This window comes from Triturus cristatus, chromosome 4_2 (assembly GCF_964204655.1).
Source record: "Triturus cristatus chromosome 4_2, aTriCri1.1, whole genome shotgun sequence".
Taxonomy (NCBI): Eukaryota; Metazoa; Chordata; class Amphibia; order Caudata; family Salamandridae; genus Triturus; species Triturus cristatus.
The window spans coordinates 65,068,117-65,088,210 of record NC_140586.1 but is presented as its reverse complement, the minus strand read 5'-3'; the positions used below and the strand labels follow the sequence as shown (position 1 = coordinate 65,088,210).

The 20,094-nt window shown below is 47.0% G+C and overlaps 1 protein-coding gene across 2 annotated transcripts in view; it reads right to left on the bottom strand.

Annotated features, from left to right (window-relative positions):
- The window catches only part of LOC146832982 (complement C3-like), a 1,287,425-nt gene that overhangs the window by 554,276 nt on the left and 713,055 nt on the right, over window positions 1–20,094 (bottom strand). The window lies entirely within an intron of this gene.

Below are 20,094 nucleotides of genomic sequence, written 5' to 3'. Positions count from 1 at the left end.
TCACACACAATGGCTCCTGTGGAGCATGGTTTAGTTTATTAAATTCCATAGACCCAGACACAGCAGTTTATCAACAACATTGGATATGGGGAAATCTGAATCTAGTTTTATTCAAAGTCTGTCACCCTAATAAGGAGGGTCACCCCAGTAGAACAGGAACTGATTTAGAAAATGAAGTGTATAAATTAGGTAATTTTACGCCTAATCTTATGATTTTGAATGTCAAAACCGAAGTTGAACTAATTCTGCCCACTATGTCAGTATTTCCAGTTAAGGGTGAATTATGTGTAAGAAAAGTTGGTTCCATACACATGGGCCATAGCCAATGCGTTACTACAGTAGAGTATAGTGATCAAGGTAAATCTTCATTTAGAGCTTCTCGCCATTCTTACTTTATATGTGGTCAGACTGCATATATGCGTCTGCCTCTAGATTGGGATGGTACCTGTTACATAGCATTCCTTTTGCCACCTGTTTTTCTAGCTCCCCCTGATTATTATCGAAATATTCATTTAGTACACAATAGAGAGCGAAGAGATCTCCCAGTTGTCGATTATACTGAGACGGCATGGGACAAGTATGTAGATTTCAATAAAGGTATCTTTCCCTATATAGGTACAATATCAAATAGTAAACTGATACGCAGACTAACCAAGACTCTTGAAGCTGTAGTAAACGAGACTATAGCCGCCCTAGGCAATCTGACAAAAGAACAATCAGTGATGAGAATTGTTGTTCTCCAGAATCGTCTTGTCCTTGACGTCATCCTGGCCGATAGGGGCGGAGCTTGCAGGGTCATCGGATCCAGCTGCTGCAGATTTATACCAGAAAATTCGCCATCTGTATATAAAGCTATAACACGCCTTCATAAGATTGTGAGCCAGATACACGAGAATCCAGGCATTTGGACTTGGTCCGGTTGGTTTTGGAATACGGTATCAGCCTGGGGATGGAGGGTTCTATCCTTCCTAGGTATTGGCCTTCTTATGCTCTTCAGTTGTTGTTTATGCCTGCAATGTGGACCAGCGATTTGTGGTCTGTGTGCCACATCATGCATTCCATATCACAGTTCTCGTTCAAAATGCCGGAAGAAGAAGGAAGAAGAAATGATGCTCCATGAACAAATCGATGGAATGATGAAAATTGATATCTCTTGAAGGGCAAGTAGGGGACAAGGAGGGAATGTGGAAATGTGGATTTTCCTGATCAGTTATGTCCCCTATCTTGGACCCCAACGGTTCTATGTGCATGCCACAAGTACATGTATGCTCCCTCCAGTTCCAGTTTTGATGACGCAAACACATGTGCATCCACTGTCAACATGTCCTCTGTCAGATCCGCCATCAATGGGCTGGATATTCGATTCCTAAGTATGAAAGGCCACCGACTTTATATGGCTAAGTTACTCCATTCTTACAGTTCAGGCAAGTAGGCCCGATTCTGTCTTCAAAGCCTTTCATTGCTCTCTGTATCTGACAGCTTCAGCTTGAGCTCGCATCTGTATCCATGAACTTTGTCCTACTCCCTGTGCAGCTAACGGTGCCTGCCTCGGCCAGTTTTCGCCTGCCTGCCAAGAAGCTGTATTTCACCTTCGAATTATCTATTTTGCTCCTCAGCCGATGCATTCCTGTCTAGTAGTTTAAGTAAACATTCTTCCAGCTACCAAGCAAAGGACTCAGCCTTTCCGTCCTCCTGCAAGTGATTCATAGCCCTGCTGCCATGGAGAATTTTCTGCCTCTCGCATCTCATATAGACACTTAGGCGTTTGTGCACGCACACAGTCAGTATAGACTAGATTCTGTCCGAGAGTCCTTCCTTGTGGATAACATAGTTCTTTAAACATAGGATGTTAGATATGATTTGGGATTAGGTTGACTTGACCCCCCAGACTTCTCGTCTCCACATGTAGAGCTAAATGTCAAGTCCCTTCACCCCCTAGTTGCACGTCACTCACACGTCATGCTGCTGCGCGCGCATCTATGCCAAGTATTATCTTATAGATCCACCTATGTCTGATAATCCTAACCAATCATGTTTCTTTTATTCCTTATTACGCCTAGTTTCGATTACGTACCCGTTATGTCACTTTTCTTATCAAATGTTACGCCTTCTACATTCGTTTCATTGTAATGTACTTATTATAAAAATGCATGTCTGTCAATAAAGTGTTGTACTTCACTTCCTGAACCCTCGTGGTGACGGAACCTGAAGGCCGCGACTCGAGTCGGCCATTTTGAGTGGAATAAAGCCCATTTAGAAAACCTCTTATACCACGGATTCTGCCTCTTGTTATTTTGAGCTATTTTACTTTATTTTAAGATTCTGTATGAAATTCAGTCCGGTAAAGAAGATTTTATTTACCACAATGATGACGGGCGGATCGCCACCGCCCGCATGGTGGTGGCGATCCGCCCAACATCATACCCCGCCCGCCTCCCATTTCCCTCCACCATATCACGATGGAGGGGGGTACCGCGGCAGACTGGAAGACCGTCCGCTGCTTTTCCGCCCAGTCGACGAGTCGACCGGGCGGAAAAGGGTTGAATATGGTGGCGGTGTCTGCTAGACACCACCATCCATATTACCATGAGAGCAGAAAGCAGCCTTTCCGCCACGGAAAGGCATTAGGATTTTGCAGTTGGGGGCCTGTTGCGGGCTCCCAGGATGTTGGGGGGTGGGGGGGCATGGATGGTGTCTGTCACCCTGTGCATGTGGCATCCTAATTGCTGGTGCGGGACCGCCTCACCACTGGCGGCCAGTCCCATCGACGCTAGGGTGGCGGGCGGACTTTCGTCCGCCCGCCATCCTAATTGGCCCCGTAGTGTCCAGCTATATGATGTCATCTGCGGAAAATCGAGTAGGAAATGTCGACTTGCACTAATATCGAGTGCAAAATATTGTGATACAGAACTATCAACTCCCAGAATATTGTGGTCAAGAATATCGAGTTTAAGGTAAGAAATATTGTTTTCCAAATTTTCGAAGTCATTAATATGGTTTGCAAAAATATAGGGGTCTATTTGAATGTCGGGCGGATCGCCACCGCCCGCATGGCTGTAGCGATCTGCCTGACATTCTCCTCCGCCCGCATGCCATTTCCACCCACCATATTAGTATGGCGGGGGGACCCCGGTGGACGGAAAGACCGTCTGCCTGCTTTCCGCCGGTCACACAGGTGACAGGGCGGAAAAGGGGCCTGATATGGTGGCGGTGTCTGCTAGACACCGCCATCCATATTATGATGGCAGCGGGAAGCAGCCTTTCGCCACAAAAAGGCATGCAGTTTCCTCAGTTGGGGGCCCGTTGCGTGCCCCCAGGATGTTGGCGGTGTGGGGTGGCACATGGGGGTACCTTTTTGCATGTTGCCGAAGTACACATACCATATGCTCAATATTTGACAAGTATGCCATAGATGACGCATGCAAACTGGCAAGAGAGCTGCAGTGACAGAGATGAGGCACTTTGGATTGTGCTGAACACCTTTATTCCACATACACACACAAAGGGAAATGCATCCATGTGAACAGACTCACAGGTCAATTGACAGAACATGTGGGACATACGCTGGACCCCCCCTTCACGACACGGATGATGTCAATCCCAATGAACTGGTACACAAGTCAAGGGGATGAGCCAAATACATCCTGCTGCACACGGAGAGGCTGAATTCCCCATAGAGCCTGTTGTTGTGATGTCCCACACTATGTCCACCCGTAGCATCCGCAATGTTTCAGAGGCAAAGTTTACACACATTGATGCCTTCATCAGACGCCACACTCCACTACAGATGACAGTCAAGAAGGGTGACTATCATGTCATGGGAGTGATGCTACATGTTATATACTCCATGGTGAGATGACATGTATGCATGGTACCACAACATGCACCGAAGCAGGCCCACACATTCCCAACTCGTACCACCACCAAAAAGCCTTGCTGCAATCCTTACCCAAACTGACATTTCCACATGTCCGTGCATGGAACGCTGATTCAGCACACGTTGTAATCCTCATGAGGAATGTCAGGAGGACAACGATGACACGAGCAGACAACATGCGCAAAAACCTGGGAATGACAGACACACAAGAAGTCACCTAAAACAATTCTCGCCGCACACATGGACATTTACAAAACATGAACAATGTTGGACACATGTAAATTTCAAAGAAAGTCTCTCCGCAAAACTGTGTGGCATGACATCATCACTCGAGTGACACATCAGAACACACATCAAAGTCACTTTGCATTCAGTCAGCTGGACACACACATTGCAACACATGCCACTCAATGCTACAAGCTTGCACGCTCATACCCAGTGACTCACCATTATGAGAAGAAGTTGCGTATGAGCTGACTCCGGATATCATCCTCCTCCTCCTCCTCCTCATCACTAGCCTCGTGAGCAAGCCCTTGATCCTCCACGGGTGGATGTTCCTGCTCATCCGGATCCAGGATGAGTGGCACTGCCTTCTCAACTGCCATGTTGTGCAGCATGCAGCACACGAGGAAGATTCGGCAGACCTTCTCCGGGGCATAAGGGAGGGACCCGCCTGTCTTGTCCAGGCACCGGAATCGGCTCTTCAGGAGTCCAAACCTCCTCTCAATCACTCGCCTGGTCTGCCCGTGTGCATTGTTGTACCGGTGATCTGCAGCTGTTCTTGGGTTGCGGAGAGGTGTCAGCAGCCATGGCATGTTGAGATAGCCAGAGTCCCCTACATGAAAACATCATGTAAAAAAGTGAGTCAGGAGATGCCGTAAGAGCCAAAGATACCGCAACACACAGGACAAACAGAGTATACCCACCAACAAGACATGCTCGTTCGTTGTGCAGCAGCAGCATCATTTGTGGCACCCTGCTACGCCTCATGATGTAGGCATCGTGTGCTGATCCTGGAAAACGTGCACAGACATGGCAAATGAGCATGTTAGCAAGACACACCACAAGGGCATTTATCGAGTGGTAATGTTTTCGATTGCGATAGGCTTGTTCCTGTGCCTGTGGTGGTACCAAAGCCACATATGTACCATCAATGGACCCAATTACATGGGGCATCCCTCCCAGGGCATAGAAATCACCCTTGACATCTGTCAACTCCTCAGGAGTAGGAAATGTGATGAATTCATCAAGGTGCTCCAACATGGCTGCTAAAACATCACGCAGGACACGGCTGAACATTGTCTGTGACATGCCACCAACATCAGCTATGGTGAATTGAAACATACCTGTGGCAAAAAAATGTAGGGCTGCCATCACCTTCATCTTTGGGGTCAGCGCAGTAGGATACCTATGTCGCGGTTGGAGGTGTGGTGCCAGCCTGTCGGTCAAGTCCTCAATCAACTGTTGAGTGAATCTGTAACGTTGGATGCAGGCACGTTCCCTCATGGCACCCAAGTCTGGCATTGTTCTTGGGACAGGCTGTGCCCTGCAAGACATTGTTTGTAAGAATGAAGATTGAGAGTCTGCCAATATCAATGTCAATGAACATAGCACATGCTACACTGCTAATACACATCAGGTAACTATGGAGTCGGGTGTGTGCAATACATACAGGACACATATGCCAGCTTGCTGGCACTCCTACAAAAAGCCAGATACACCTGTTGATTGTCAAGTCTACATGACACGCCCTGAAATGAGTTGGTGGCCAGTCTGAGTGAAGAGCCACAGATATCACCGGAGTGACACACAACCACATAGCTGCATTGGAAGGATGTCAACTCATCCACACAGCTGACTGCAAGGCACACGCACAGGTCACTAGGAATGTCAAATGTACATATCAAACACATTGCGATGAAGGGGTACACGTGACAAGAGAAAGACACAGCCATTGAGACAACGCAGACATGTATGACTGGGAAAATATGATGTCTGATGCACACAGACCCTACAGCGGTGGGAATCCACATGTGGCATGGTGTGCGTAGATGTGTCCCATGCCCATCTCCACACAGACCCAGGTTGGATGCACCAACAGCAGATGCAGTTGACGGAACACTGACATCAAGCTCATGGGAACACATGACACACACCTGACATAGTCACAAAGAAGCACGCAGATTGTGACATGTCAGTTGATAGAGTGTCCCTGTCCTTGGCATCAGGAGACAGGTGCGGGTGGTGATGACTGTGCCATCCCACTGCTGCTGTGCATGACACAGTTGGACTACAGACACACGTGGCAAGTGTCAAGGTGATGTGTGCCACATAGTGCCCCATCACACATGACATGTGTCCACAGGTCATCACACATCAATTGTGCAACTAGATGAGATGACCTGTGCAATATCACAGGCTGACACACCTAGGGCCTACACATAACAGTATGCAATGACAAGTACTTGATGGAAATCCTTGTGCGACTCGTAGCCCTCCATTCCTGGCATGTGTGCGCCTGTATTACCATTGTAAGCATGTGAAATGCGTACCCATACGTGTGAACTAGTGCGTACCCGTAGGTGTCAAACGCACTGTACTACTAGTGCGTACCCGTACGTGTGAACTAGTGCGTACCTGTAGGTGTCAAACATACTGTACTACTAGTGCATACCCATACCAGTGAACTAGTGCGTACCCGTAGGTGTCAAACACACTGTACTACTAGTGCGTACCCGTAGGTGTCAAACGCACTGTACTACTAGTGCGTACCCATACATGTGAAACGCACCGTACACCCGCTATCATCGCATGTGTACGCTTCGTTTCACCATTGTACTTGTGCCGTAGGGGTACGTGTGATACGCACCGTACACCCGCTATCATCGCGTGTGTACGCTTTGTTTCACCATTGTACTTGTGCCGTAAGGGTACGTGTGAAACGCACCCTACACCCGCTATCATCGCGTGTGTACGCTTCATTTCACCATTGTACTTGTGCCGTAGGGGTACGTGTGAAACGCACCGTATACCCGCTATCATCGCGTGTGTACGCTTCATTTCACCCTCGTACTTGTGCCGTAGGGGTACGTGTGAAACGCACCGTACACCCGCTATCATCACGTGTGTACGCTTCGTTTCACCACTGTACTTGTGCCATAGGGGTACGTGTGAAACGCACCGTACACCCGCTATCATCGTGTGTGTACGCTTCGTTTCACCACTGTACTTGTGCCATAGGGGTACGTGTGAAACGCACCGTACACCCGCTATCATCGTGTGTGTACGCTTCGTTTCACCATTGTACTTGGGCCGTAGGGGTAGGTGTGAAACGCACCGTACCTGTGTGTGGATTTCAAAATTACATAGGGGACACATAAGGGACAAGTATTAGGCCCTAAATGCATGCTGGTTGTCATGGAGACAGAGCTTTCAGTTGAAAAGTGTCGATCATGTGTCCTGGAACAGTCAGTTGGCCACAAAATACAATGCTGCAAAGTGGTTGTTGACTTGACATGATGCTCAAAATTTGAACGATGCGAATGCTGTCATTGGTGTATGTTTAAAGTCATTGGTGTATGTTTAAAGGGATTGGAGTAAACGTAGGATGCGAATGAGTCTGACCAATCACTATGTACTCCTCTAAATGAATGCCCCTCAGCAAGACAGATATAAGGCAGCCAGAACCCATGTGAGGGCACTTGCCTGCACAACTTTCCAGTCGACCACACTGCTGCTGTCCTGCTTCCTCTGGATCATGTCACGTACTGTGGCGAGGGCCCAGCCATTCACCCAGGAGGAGAATGAGGCCTTGCTGGACGTCCTCCTCCCACAGTATACCAAGCTGTATGGGAGACCAGGGGAGCAGGTGAGTGCTGAGTCCACTACCTTTGCCTATGCACCTGCTGTGTGACTGTCAATATTGTGTCCAGGTGGGACAGACATGCAATGTTGTTTAGAGTGGGTCCCAGGGGGGGGGACATGCTGATGTCTCTCATGCAGAGCATGATGTAGTTCCTGTGTGCACTCCTCACTTGCATTGTGCTTACTGTGACTTTCACTACATAGTGCATGACACTTTCAGCCTGGCAAATCCTTGGTGTTTTTTTCCCCTATTGTCCTGAGGTGATTCAGTGGTCCCCCCGTGTGACAGGTGACTGTACCCACAGATGTGTATGAGTTGAGTGGCCGTGTGGTGAGAGTGTCCAAATGATGTGTACGACCTCATGGACATTTATATGTGTGAATGTTCCTTGTCATGTGGGTGAGTGTCTATGTGAAGTGTTGCACCACAGCTGCATGGAGGAGGCAACAGATCAACCCATCTGATGTGACAAGTAAGCTGTGCTGTGTGTCTGACTTGCAGAGCTACCATGACACCTGTGACACCCCACTGGCAAGTGGCACATGTGCAGAGTGAGGGTGGTATCTGCTGTTGTAAATGACAGGAGAGTGATCTGTGCTTGGGTGTGTCTGTCTAGTATGCTGATGGTGCGTCAGTGGAGTGGGACATGTGACTGCTTGGCACGTGCTGGCCTTTAGCCTGCTGTTGCATGTGCTGCACAGTGTGTGGCATGATCAGTGAGTGTGACGCACCCCTCATGCCAACCTGTTGACTTTCAATGCCATGTAGTGCATTGGGGCTTGCACACAGGCAAATTTCTTATTGTGTATGATGTAATTCCTGTCTGCATCCTATGCCCTGTTCAACATTTCAATGATGTTCAAATGTGTGTCTCTGGGACATGGAGCAGGTGTATTGATGTTGTGTCACTTTGTCATCCTGACAGGTAACTGCCTACGAGAAGGGGGTGATCTGGAAAAACATCGTCAGGGCCGTAAGATCTGAGGGGGAGCGTAGTCGGCAGCTGCCACAGGTCCGCAAGAGGTGGCAGGACATCCGGTGCTGGACCCAGCGAATCGCCCGGGTCCAGCTGGAGCTCGACAGTCCTCGCCTCCACGGCGGCCGCCAACGCCTGACCCCCCACATGAGACGTGTCCTGGCAGTGGTATTCCCTGAGCTCGATAGGCAATTACAGGAGAGACTGCAGCAAGGAGGGGGTAGGTACATGGCTGTTTGTCGTGTTATGTGTCGCCAGCTTTTGGAAGTGCTCTGTAGCCTGGATACACTCCCAGAGTTAATATGTGCAGTGCATTTTCGGTTCCCCAATGTCACCTGGTGCTCTTTTTCATACCTTCCCCTCCTTGACATGTGTCCCCGGGTCTGTGTGTAATCACATTTGCACATGGTCATCTAGGGTGCCAGTAAATCTAAGTGCACATTGCTTTCTGCATCATGTGAGAGGGTGGTCTGTGACTTGTGTTGGTACCTTGCCTGTGCCATGACCTGTTCACTATGTTGGGGGTCCATATTTGTTGTCACTGATGATGATTCTCAACATCGGAGTGTGAGCTTTCAACTGAACACCCTTGCAGCATGCATGACCAATGTTGTGGCCTCAGACATGATGTGCATGAGTGGGAGATATGCATATTGCCATGACGGTTGAACATGGTACAGTCAGCTCATTCCAGGACCACGGAGCAGTGTGCCCACTAAAGTCACCCTGGCCTCCTCATCATGTGTGTCATCCAACACTGTACACATTCTCTGTGGGTTCAGCATAGGTCTGCCTCTGTGGCATTGTTCCCTGGCCTAGTTAGTATTTTGCAAATGTGTGCTACATGTGTCCATTGGACAGGGATACACCATTTTGCTTGTGCATACTCACACTGGGCAGTGCCTGTGTGGCTATTCACAACAATCTGTTGATGGTTGTTTGTCACAAATATGTGTTGCCAGCCCCACGAGGTGATGTTGTATAAATGAAGCTATTTTTCCAGCACAGTTATTGTAACCCTGAATAAGAGGTGTCACTTCTTGATCTGTATCAATCACATTGACTCAGGTATGGGAGGGTTGTGCATAAGAGGCCTACATGGGCACCCCTGATTTTTCATTGCCAGGTTTCACTTGTGTGTGAGACTTGGCTGTACAAAGAATCACCGTGCAGTGCCCCTGTGATGCTGCCCAGTGCTTAATGTTCGTGCTTTGCAGCCTGTGTCAGTTTTTTAAAAACATGATTTCTGCTCATACATTTTTAGCACCTGTGTGTGGTTCAGATGCAACGCTGTTTGGACTTTGTGTGCTGACATCTGTGTGTACATTCTGGCTTGCCATGAGGGTGTCCCTACAGTACAGCTAGGCTTTTTTTCAACCCAATTGCAGGCCTGGGTGTGGACATGTGTGCCACTCAAGATGACAGACAGTAGGTCATATGTGTAGCCAACTGTGTAATCAGGTGACGGATGGCCATGTGACAACTTACATAATTCAAGTTGTTACTCTTAAAAAACTGTACCTTGGCACTCACAGCACTTGTCAACAGTTCTTCATATTTTAAATGTGGAAATTTGATGATTTGTGTTAAGAACACTGATGTGCCTGCATGAAAAAAGTCTCCCAAGGAAGTTCACACCAAACGACATTTCCACTTTCATGGAACACACTGGCACATTTTCTAAGAAGCCACTGTTAGAATTAAATGGTGTTGCAGATTCTCCATATACATGTTCCCACAGTGCTCTTGATTTTGTGACACTCCTTTGTTGTTGGTGATACAAACTGACGAGTCTCAAGACATCAAGACCTCCGTGGGTGTCAAGGTGCAGAGAAAAATCTTACCAAGAGTTCCCAACTCCCCCTCAAAGATACTTCGGAGGTCCAGTGAAATATCTAGACTCCAAGACTACCCTCTGGGGGGAAGGGGGAGTTGATAAAATAATAAAGCCAAGAAGAGACTGGTCCTGAAACTCTTCTTCTCTCCTTCGCCTGCTTCTTCTTCCGAGCTGCCGACTGGATATTATCTGAGAGAATCTAAATATTAAACAAGATTGGTTAATCACCTGTTCTACACTATTCACACATTCCCTTCTCTCCTATATTCTATGCCTACCCAAAGTTCCAAGTACTGTGCCTCTCCTCTTGCTTCGTTTTGTTGTTTTCTCTTGTTTCTTTGTTAAAAAAACACCAGACGAATTTACCTATCAAACAAGATAATACTTTTAGCCCTTTCAACCTCCTACCTCACCTTTGGTAAGTATTTATTTTAATGGCTTTTACTTCACTTACTTCTTGAGTGGTGCTTCTATTCTTCTAAGTAACCTTTTCCAATTTCTCTTTTAATTTATTGACTATATATGTCTATGTCCTTTTCTAAGCTGTCAGGTTTTAATGTAACTCTTCTCTTACTTTCTTTGTAGGGTTTATTGCCGTGTAGCTCTGTTACTGGTAAGTATCTGTTTTAAATCTTTAACCTTATACAACGTCTATCAATTTGTCTCAAGTTCTATAAACCCTTTATTTTTGCAGGGACAATGGTCGTATCCGCCTTGTGGGTTAGTATCCATCTAAGCCTTCAACTTAGTACAAGTCTTTCTATTTGCGTCATGCTCTAAGAAATATTCATTCTTTATTCAACGGTATTTTCACTTAGCTTATTTGTTCTCTTCTTTCTTTCCTCAGGATAACTTCGAGTGAACTGCAAGCCGCCAGGTCACCTTCTTCCTTTGACGAGGAGTGCTGAGGGAGAAGCACCAGGTACGAAGCTGGAAAATCTATGCGCTGACCTACTCTACTCCGGACGGGACTAGCGGTCGATATCCGGACGAATTCCCGACGAAATATTTCTCTGGTACTAGAATTCTGTGGAGCCTTTCCTCAACGTGTATACTCGGTTGAAACTTCAGTGAAGTGCGCGTTTGACTCAGCGCGCGCACTTCAAACAGCCTCAGAACACCTGGGTGGAAATAAACTAGACCGCCGCTGATTAGAAGGCGGCGGCCATCTTTGAGTACCGTTTTCGGTTCAGCTTAGTCCAACCATTGTTTCTTGTCATCATTCTTCCTCTTGGGCCATGACTTTCGTTTTGCAATGGGCCCATTATTGTCAAGGCACCTTTTGGAGGTCTGACAGTGGGTCCATGTATATGTACTTTCTGCAACACCATTAATTTCTAACAGTGGCTTCTTAGAAAAGGTGCCAGCTTCTTCAATGACAGTGTAAATGTACTTTTGTGTGCACTGCCTTGTGCGACATATTTCATGCAGGCACATCAGTGTTCTTTTCACGAAATGGCGAATTGGCACATTCAAAACATGTAGATTGTGTAAAGTATTGTGAGTCCCAAGGTAGAAACATTTTTTCGTTTTGTGTTCCAAAGTATTTACAGGTCTCTGAGTGTGGTGACACCTTGAGTATTGAGGTGTGTCAGTTTACGTTGGGTGCACCACTACTGTTTCTTTCAGGGTAAACAAGAGGTGGCATGACTTCATTGTATTGCTGTGCTCACCGGTTCACAGACACTAGCTTCTCAGGGTATTTCTCAATCAAGTTGAGGCCTTTTGTGTTCTTTTTTTCCTGGTGTCCAAGTGGCATAGTGGGTCTACCAACTGGGCAGTACAGGGCTTACATATGTGCGGAGTTATCTAGCTGTTACTCATGATGCATTGCCTGATATGCACTGTGACCAATTGTTCTTGTGCTCATGTGTCAGATGTATACAGGTGACTGATGCATTTCGGTTTCTCTCCTTGCCCACAGCATCATCATCCGCAACCGAGGGAGACACCTGCATGGACCTGGAAGAGGGACCCAGCAACAGTGCCACCAGTGCTGGGGAGTCAGAAGGAGCCAGTGGCACGGAGGGCGAGGGGATTCAGATGGAAGACCTGTCTGGAGGCGAGAGCAGCTACGACGCCCATGGGTCCGAGGCTGACCTCCCTGAGGAGGCGGAGGCTGCAACACCAACTGGCCGCATCCCCACATCTGTCCCCGCCTCCTCCATTACCATCGCCGCCCTCCCAGTTGCTCCCATCCCTTCTGTCCGTGCAGAGTCCCACCATGTCTCCTTCGGCCCAGGCACTGCACCCCCTGCCCCTGTCACCCCTGCTGCCCTCAGTGAAGAGTCTGTGGACATACTGCGGCAGTTGCAGGTTGGGCAGGCATCGGTGCTGAATGTCCTCCATGGACACACTAAACTGCTCACACAGATGGTGTCGTTCATGGAGGGCATGTCAGCAACGATGTCTGACCAACGCAGGTTTCTGCGGTCCATGGACTCTTCCCTGGCGGCAGCAGTTTCTCTCCTGCAGCGCTCTGTCCCCCCTACCCCAGACCCATCCACACTTCCCTCTCCCATACCTGTCCAAAGCACACCCAGATAGTCACGATCACGCACCCCACCAGACACAGGCAGCACACCCCTCAAGTAAGGCAAAGCGCACACCTCCTGGCACGCACACTCAGGGGGATGTAGGCACACCCACAGGGTCTGGGGGCAGACGACATACACGCAGCCACAGTCGCAGTCCGCAGTCCTCACAACCCTGTTCCTCCAAAACCACTCCCCTTAGCTCCCCTGCCAGACTCTCACCCAAGGAGACCTATATGGTTGAGCTGGGCCTCGCCCCCACTGAGCCACCACCCCACAAGCAGGCGAGGAAGTCCCCGGGCACGGGAGTTGAGTCCCCTACCATGTGCCCCCCACCTCCCCCAAGAGCGCTGCATCCCATCCCTCGCCCACCACACCCTCCGTTGGCCCTGGGGTATCTTCAGGTGCAGGGGTTAGGATGGAGGCCCTAACAGCAGTGTGCGGCGCCGAGCTCACCTCCACCTTTGGCGCTGCCCCACCCCCTGTGGTGGAGATGTCCACCCCTGCACCCACCACACCTACCCATCCCCCTCAGGTCCCTGCGGTGCCTGGTCCTGCCACACATGATGCCCCCCCCGGTCGACAAACCTTGAGGTTCCTTTGTGCAGGCAAGGTAGGGGTGGACACGGTCCCCTACGTCCACTCTTGGACTTGAGAAATGGACTGGCCATTGGCCTTTGTACATAGTCTCTTTTAAATGCATTTATTTTTGGTGCTAAATGAAGCCTTTTCTTTTACTTTCAACACTATTGCATTTCAGGTACTTGATGTTGGTGATGAGGCTCCTGGAGTTGGTGTTCTGGTAATGTGTTAGGGTTCTGAAAAATGTTTTTGTATGAGGGTCATGAGGTGGACCATGCCATCACAATGTCTCTGCAAAGAATCATTGGTAGTGTGTGTTCATTTAGTTTGGAGACATTGTCCCAAGGAGTGTTCCTTCCTCTGTGGCACCTGACATCTTCCTTGCAAACAGTTGCACAATTGTTGTGCTGACCTGTGTCCACATTTCCTTTGTTGGTGACGGATCCCTTCAACAATGGCCATGCCTGCTCACCGATGTCTCCTGCTGAATCGTCTGTGCCATCCTTGCTAGTCACTGTACTTGTGTTTTGGGTATGTAGGAATGCCTTCAGGGACAAATTGGCCCTTTTCAGCACTATGCATGTGTGTAATCACAGCCTACCACACAAATGGTACTTGTTATGCAGGGTATTTGGGCACCTGACTCACAATTTTGGGCATTGTATCTGGTGGAATTGAACCCTATTCCTTCCATGAGAGACAACATCTTGGTGGCTGGACCAGCACCTGAACATTCCTATCAGTCCTGGGATGTGCGTGACAGTGTGTGTTCCCTTTGACTATCTTAGTTTTGTATGCATGACTATACAGTCTGTTGACATGAAATCAGGGTGTGTATTGTGCTGCATCCGCCATGGGTGGGTATGCATGTGTTATATGACCTCACACCCACATGTGGTGTGTCATGCAGTGTGTGAAAGACATCCATCGTCCTGGGAGTGGGACACTGCTGTCAGTGATGTGTTGTAATAGCACTAAAATCATAGTCCAAAGTTAGGGATGCGTCCATACCACCATGTAGGTGTGGTCATCTGATGATGATGTACACCCCCCATATCTCTGTCCACTGCTGGGAGTCCTCTGCACCCACCCCTCATATGTCTGGACACTGCTGGGAGTCATATGCACGCACCCCCATATCTCTGTCCACTGCTGGTAGCCATATGCACCCACCCCTCATATCTCTGACCACTGCTGGGAGTCATATGCACCCACCCCTCATATGTCTGGACACTGCTGGAAGTCATATGCACCCACCCCTCATATCTCTGACCACTGCTGCGAGTCATATGCACCCACCCCTCATATGTCTGGACACTGCTGGGAGTCATATGCACCCACCCCTCATATTGCAGGCCACTGCTGGTAGTCATATGCACCCACCCCTCATATCTCTGACCACTGCCGGGAGTCATATGCACCCACCCCTCATATGTCTGAACACTGCTGGGAGTCATATGCACCCCCCCTCATATTGCAGGCCACTGCTGGGAGTCATATGCACCCACCCCTCATATTTCTGGACACTGCTGGGAGTCAAATGCACCCACCTCTCATATGTCTGGACACTGCTGGTAGTCATATGCACCCACCCCTCATATCTCTGTCCACTGCTGGGAGTCATATGCACCCACCCCCATATCTCAGTCCACTGCTGGTAGTCATATGCACCCATCCCTTATATCTCTGTCCACTGCTGGGAGTCATATGCACCTACCCCTCATATCTCTGACCACTGCTGGGAGTCATATGCACCCACCCCTCATATGTCTGGACACTGCTGGGAGTCATATGCACCCACCCCTCATATTGCAGGCCACTGCTGGTAGTCATATACAGCCACCCCTCATATGTCTGGACACTGCTGGGAGTCATATGCACCCACCCCTCATATCTCTGACTACTGCTGGGAGTCATATGCACCCACCCCTCATATGTCTGGACACTGCTGGGAGTCATATGCACCCACCCCTCATATGTCTGGACACTGCTGGGAGTCATATGCACCCACCCCTCATATTGCAGGCCACTGCTGGTAGTCATATGCTGCCACCCCTCATATGTCTGGACACTGCTGGGAGTCATATGCACCCACCCCTCATATCTCTGACCACTGCTGGGAGTCATATGCACCCACCCCTCATATTGCAGGCCACTGCTGGTAGTCATATGCAGCCACCCCTCATATGTCTGGACACTGCTGGGAGTCATATGCACCCACCCCCATATCTCTGTCCACTGCTGGGAGTCATATGCACCCACCCCTCATATGTCTGGACACTGCTGGGAGTCATATGCACCCACCCCTCATATGTCTGGACACTGCTGGGAGTCATATGCACCCACCCCTCATATTGCAGGCCACTGCTGGTAGTCATATGCTGCCACCCCTCATATGTCTGGACACTGCTGGGAGTCATATGCACCCACCCCTCATATCTCTGACCACTGCTGGGAGTCATATGCACCCACCCCTCATATGTCTGGACACTGCCGGGAGTCATATGCACCCACCCCTCATATGTCTGGACACTGCTGGGAGTCATATGCACCCACACCTCATATGTCTGGACACTGCTGGTAGTCATATGCACCCACCCCTCATATGTCTGGACACTGCTGGGAGTCATATGCACCCATCCCTCATATGTCTGGACACTGCTGGGAGTCATATGCACCCACCCCTCATATTGCAGGCCACTGCTGGGAGTCATATGCACCCACCCCTCATATGTCTGGACACTGCTGGGAGTCATATGCACCCACCCCTCATATGTCTGGACACTGCTGGGAGTCATATTCACCCACCCCTCATATCTCTGTCCACTGCTGGGAGTCATATGCACCCACCCCTCATATGTCTGGACACTGCTGGGAGTCATATGCACCCACCCCTCATATGTCTGGACACTGCTGGGAGTCATATGCACCCACTCCTCATATCTCTGACCACTGCTGGGAGTCATATGCACCCACCCCTCATATGTCTGGACACTGCTGGGAGTCATATGCACCCACCCACGCACCCCTTGGAGCAGTACACTGCTGGCCTGGACCTACACACACACCAATATGAAGGTAACATGCTGGGCCAGTCCTCTAATCTCACATTCCTGGCGTGTGTACGCCTCGTATCCCAAATGTACTGGTGCCGTAACAGGGTACGTGTGACACGCACCGTACCCACGCATTCATTGCGTGTGTACGGTCTGTATCACAGTTCTACTGTGCTGTAGGGGTACGTGTGGTACGCACCGTACCCACGCATTCATTGCGTGTATATGGTCCGTATCACTGTTCTAATGGTGCTGTAGGGGTACGTGTGACACGCACCGTACCCACGCATTCATTGCATGTGTACGGTCCGTATCACTGTTCTAATGGTGCCGTAGGAGTACGTGTGACACGCACCGTACCCACGCATTCATTGCATGTGTACGGTCCGTATCACTGTTCTAATGGTGCCGTAGGGGTACGTGTGCAATGCACCGTACACGTCCACTTCCCTTGTTGCGGTACGCAGGGGTTGCTGGCCACGCCCCCCCAAGTGACCAGACCCTGGTGGTAATGTATGACCTCCATATTATAGGTTTGGCTTTGAGTATGGGGTTTGTTTCCTGCCCCTCACCCCCACCCTGGCCCCTGGGTGTCGTTCTCACCTTCTGCGGTGTGTGCGTCGGGTGCGGTGCACCAGGTCGTAGGCCAAGAGGACCGGGATGCCACGTATGACGGGGTTCATGGCGTGTACGTTGCGTACCGGGGCTCCGTTGCATAGCAGTTCGCGTCGGACTCTGCTTTTTCGGCTGTGTTTGACTCCCATAAAAAAAGACCCGTACGGAGTGACGTAGGGACGAATCGTACTTGCTGGGCCGGAAACCGCTGCCTGAATACGTCCGGACGTCGCGTACAAGCTGTTCCTGATCAGAATCGTAGTTTTTTTTGACCAGTACGGTCTTTTTTACGAAACGTACGGAAATAGGCTTTCTGTACGAATCGTACTTCCTAGGTTGTACGGAAAATTTACCGGGTAAGAGTCGTACGGGGTAAACGCTCCGTACAACGATTCATACAGCCTTTTTACAGGATCGGAATCGGCCCCAATATTTTTATACTCGATATTCTGTCAGTGATCTGTCATCTTCTGTTTACAGTGTGATCTCCGGCAACACTCCTGAGTCCTGTGAGTAAGCGGCCGCATCGACTGATTCCACATCGCTCACTTGGTCCGGCAAGCTTTCCTCCGATGAGTTGCTGAAGTGACTTCTAATTTTGGTTGTTGCCTGCAGCGCACTATGCTGATCCTGTATCTTTTGTTCCAAGGTGGGTGAGTGGTGCATTAGGGATACTTGCAACTTTTGTCATTTTCCCCTGCGTCACCCCGATTCTGTGCTTAGATGTGATCTTCCAGATGTTTCCTTGTCTTGATTGGTGTCTCTTTTGTTCATGGAGTCCAACCAGTCCACTGTTGCAAGAGGGGTGTCAAAGAAGTGTGTCTTGTCTTTCGCCACTACTCGCAGGCATGCAAAGAACAATAGTGAATATTTAATGTCGAGGTTCCGGAGGAATCACTGACAGAATATCGAAGGTCAGAATATCGGCCTACAAAAATATCGCAGCGAGGCTATCGATGTCAAGAATATCGACATCCTATCTACATTATGGTAAGTACAAAAATATCGGAAAAAAATAAAGTTGTCAAAAATATTGTTGTTAAAAATATTGCTTTTTTTTTAGTTAAAAAAAAGTAAAACAAAGTAAATAATATATATAATTAAAATAAACATAGTTAAAAATATTTTAAAATGTTTAAAACTTATATATAAATTAAATATATATAATTTATAAATACATTTAATATACATATAATATATAATATATACGCTTACTTATCAATATGCTTATCAATTATTAAGAAAATCTTAGAAATTATAAATACATATATGCACATAAAACAATAATATAAATAAAATGTAAATAAATATATGTAACAAATTATAATACATTACAATTATTTGTTAAATTAATAATATAGTACAATATCTCAAATAATACAAAACATATTAGATAGCAGAGGGAATAAAATTGCTAATCCAACTCCAAACAGTGCAACAGTAGGGTAAATATTGGATAGCGTAGGTGTTAAAATTACTATTCCCACTCCACTGAGCGGAATAGTAGGGAAAGTGTTGGATAGCAGTGGGGTAAAAATTACTATTCCTACTCCAGTGTGTGCAACAGTAGGGAAAGTGTTGGATAGCATAGGGGTAAAAATGACTATTTCCACTCCAGTAAGTGCAACAGTAGGGAAAGTGTGAGATAGCGGAGGGGTAAAAATTACTATTCCCACTCCACTGAGTGCAACAGTAGGGAAAGTGTTGGATAGCGTACGGTTAAAAATTACTATTCCCACTCCAAACAGTGCAACAGTAGAGAAAGCATTGGATAGCGTAGGGGTAAAAATTACTATTCCCAATTCCAGTGAGTGCAACAGTAGGGAAAGTGTTGGACAGCATAGGGGTAAAAATTACTATTCCCACTCCGAACAGTGCAACAGTAGGGAAAGTGTTGGATAGTGCAGGGGTTAAAAATAACATATTTATAATTAAAATAATTATTTTCAATAAATAATTATTAATTACTAAATAACAATACATTAATTATCAATAACAAAAAATAATTAATAAAAATGAATTTCAAATAAAAATAAATTAACAATAAATTGATTTTCTCTACCAAAAAACTAATAATTATTCAAAAGTAATTTTCAACTAATTATTAATTAACAAAACAAAATCATAAATACAAATAAATATTCATCAATAAAAAATAATTACCAATTAATACAAATTAATTACCAATTAATACAAATTATTAACCAATTAATAAAAATGAGTGACCAAATAATAAGAATTAATGCCCAATTAATAAAAATTATTTGCCAATTAATAAAAATGAATTACCAATTAATAAAAATGAATTACCAATTAATAATTAATTAACAATAAATTAATTATCAATACCAGTAAATAAATACAAATAATTACTTAATTACAATTAAATCACTTCCCACCCTATTCCCCTATAAACCCACAACCCGCTACAGTACTAAAACACATAATTTACATAAAATTAATAACTTCTAAAATGTAATAAATAATTTAATATAATTAAATTACTTCCCACCCTATTCCCCTAAAACCCACAACCCGCTACAGTACTAAAACACATAATTTACTTAAAAAAACATTACTAACTTCTAAAAATGTTATACATATATTTAAAAACAAGTACAACACTTAAAAAAAATATTTTACAAATAATTATAAAATACATAATAAAATACACAACACTAATATAAATATCAATATGAGTAACATCAATTTTCTTGCTATCAATATAAGTAACATCGATTTCTTTGCTATC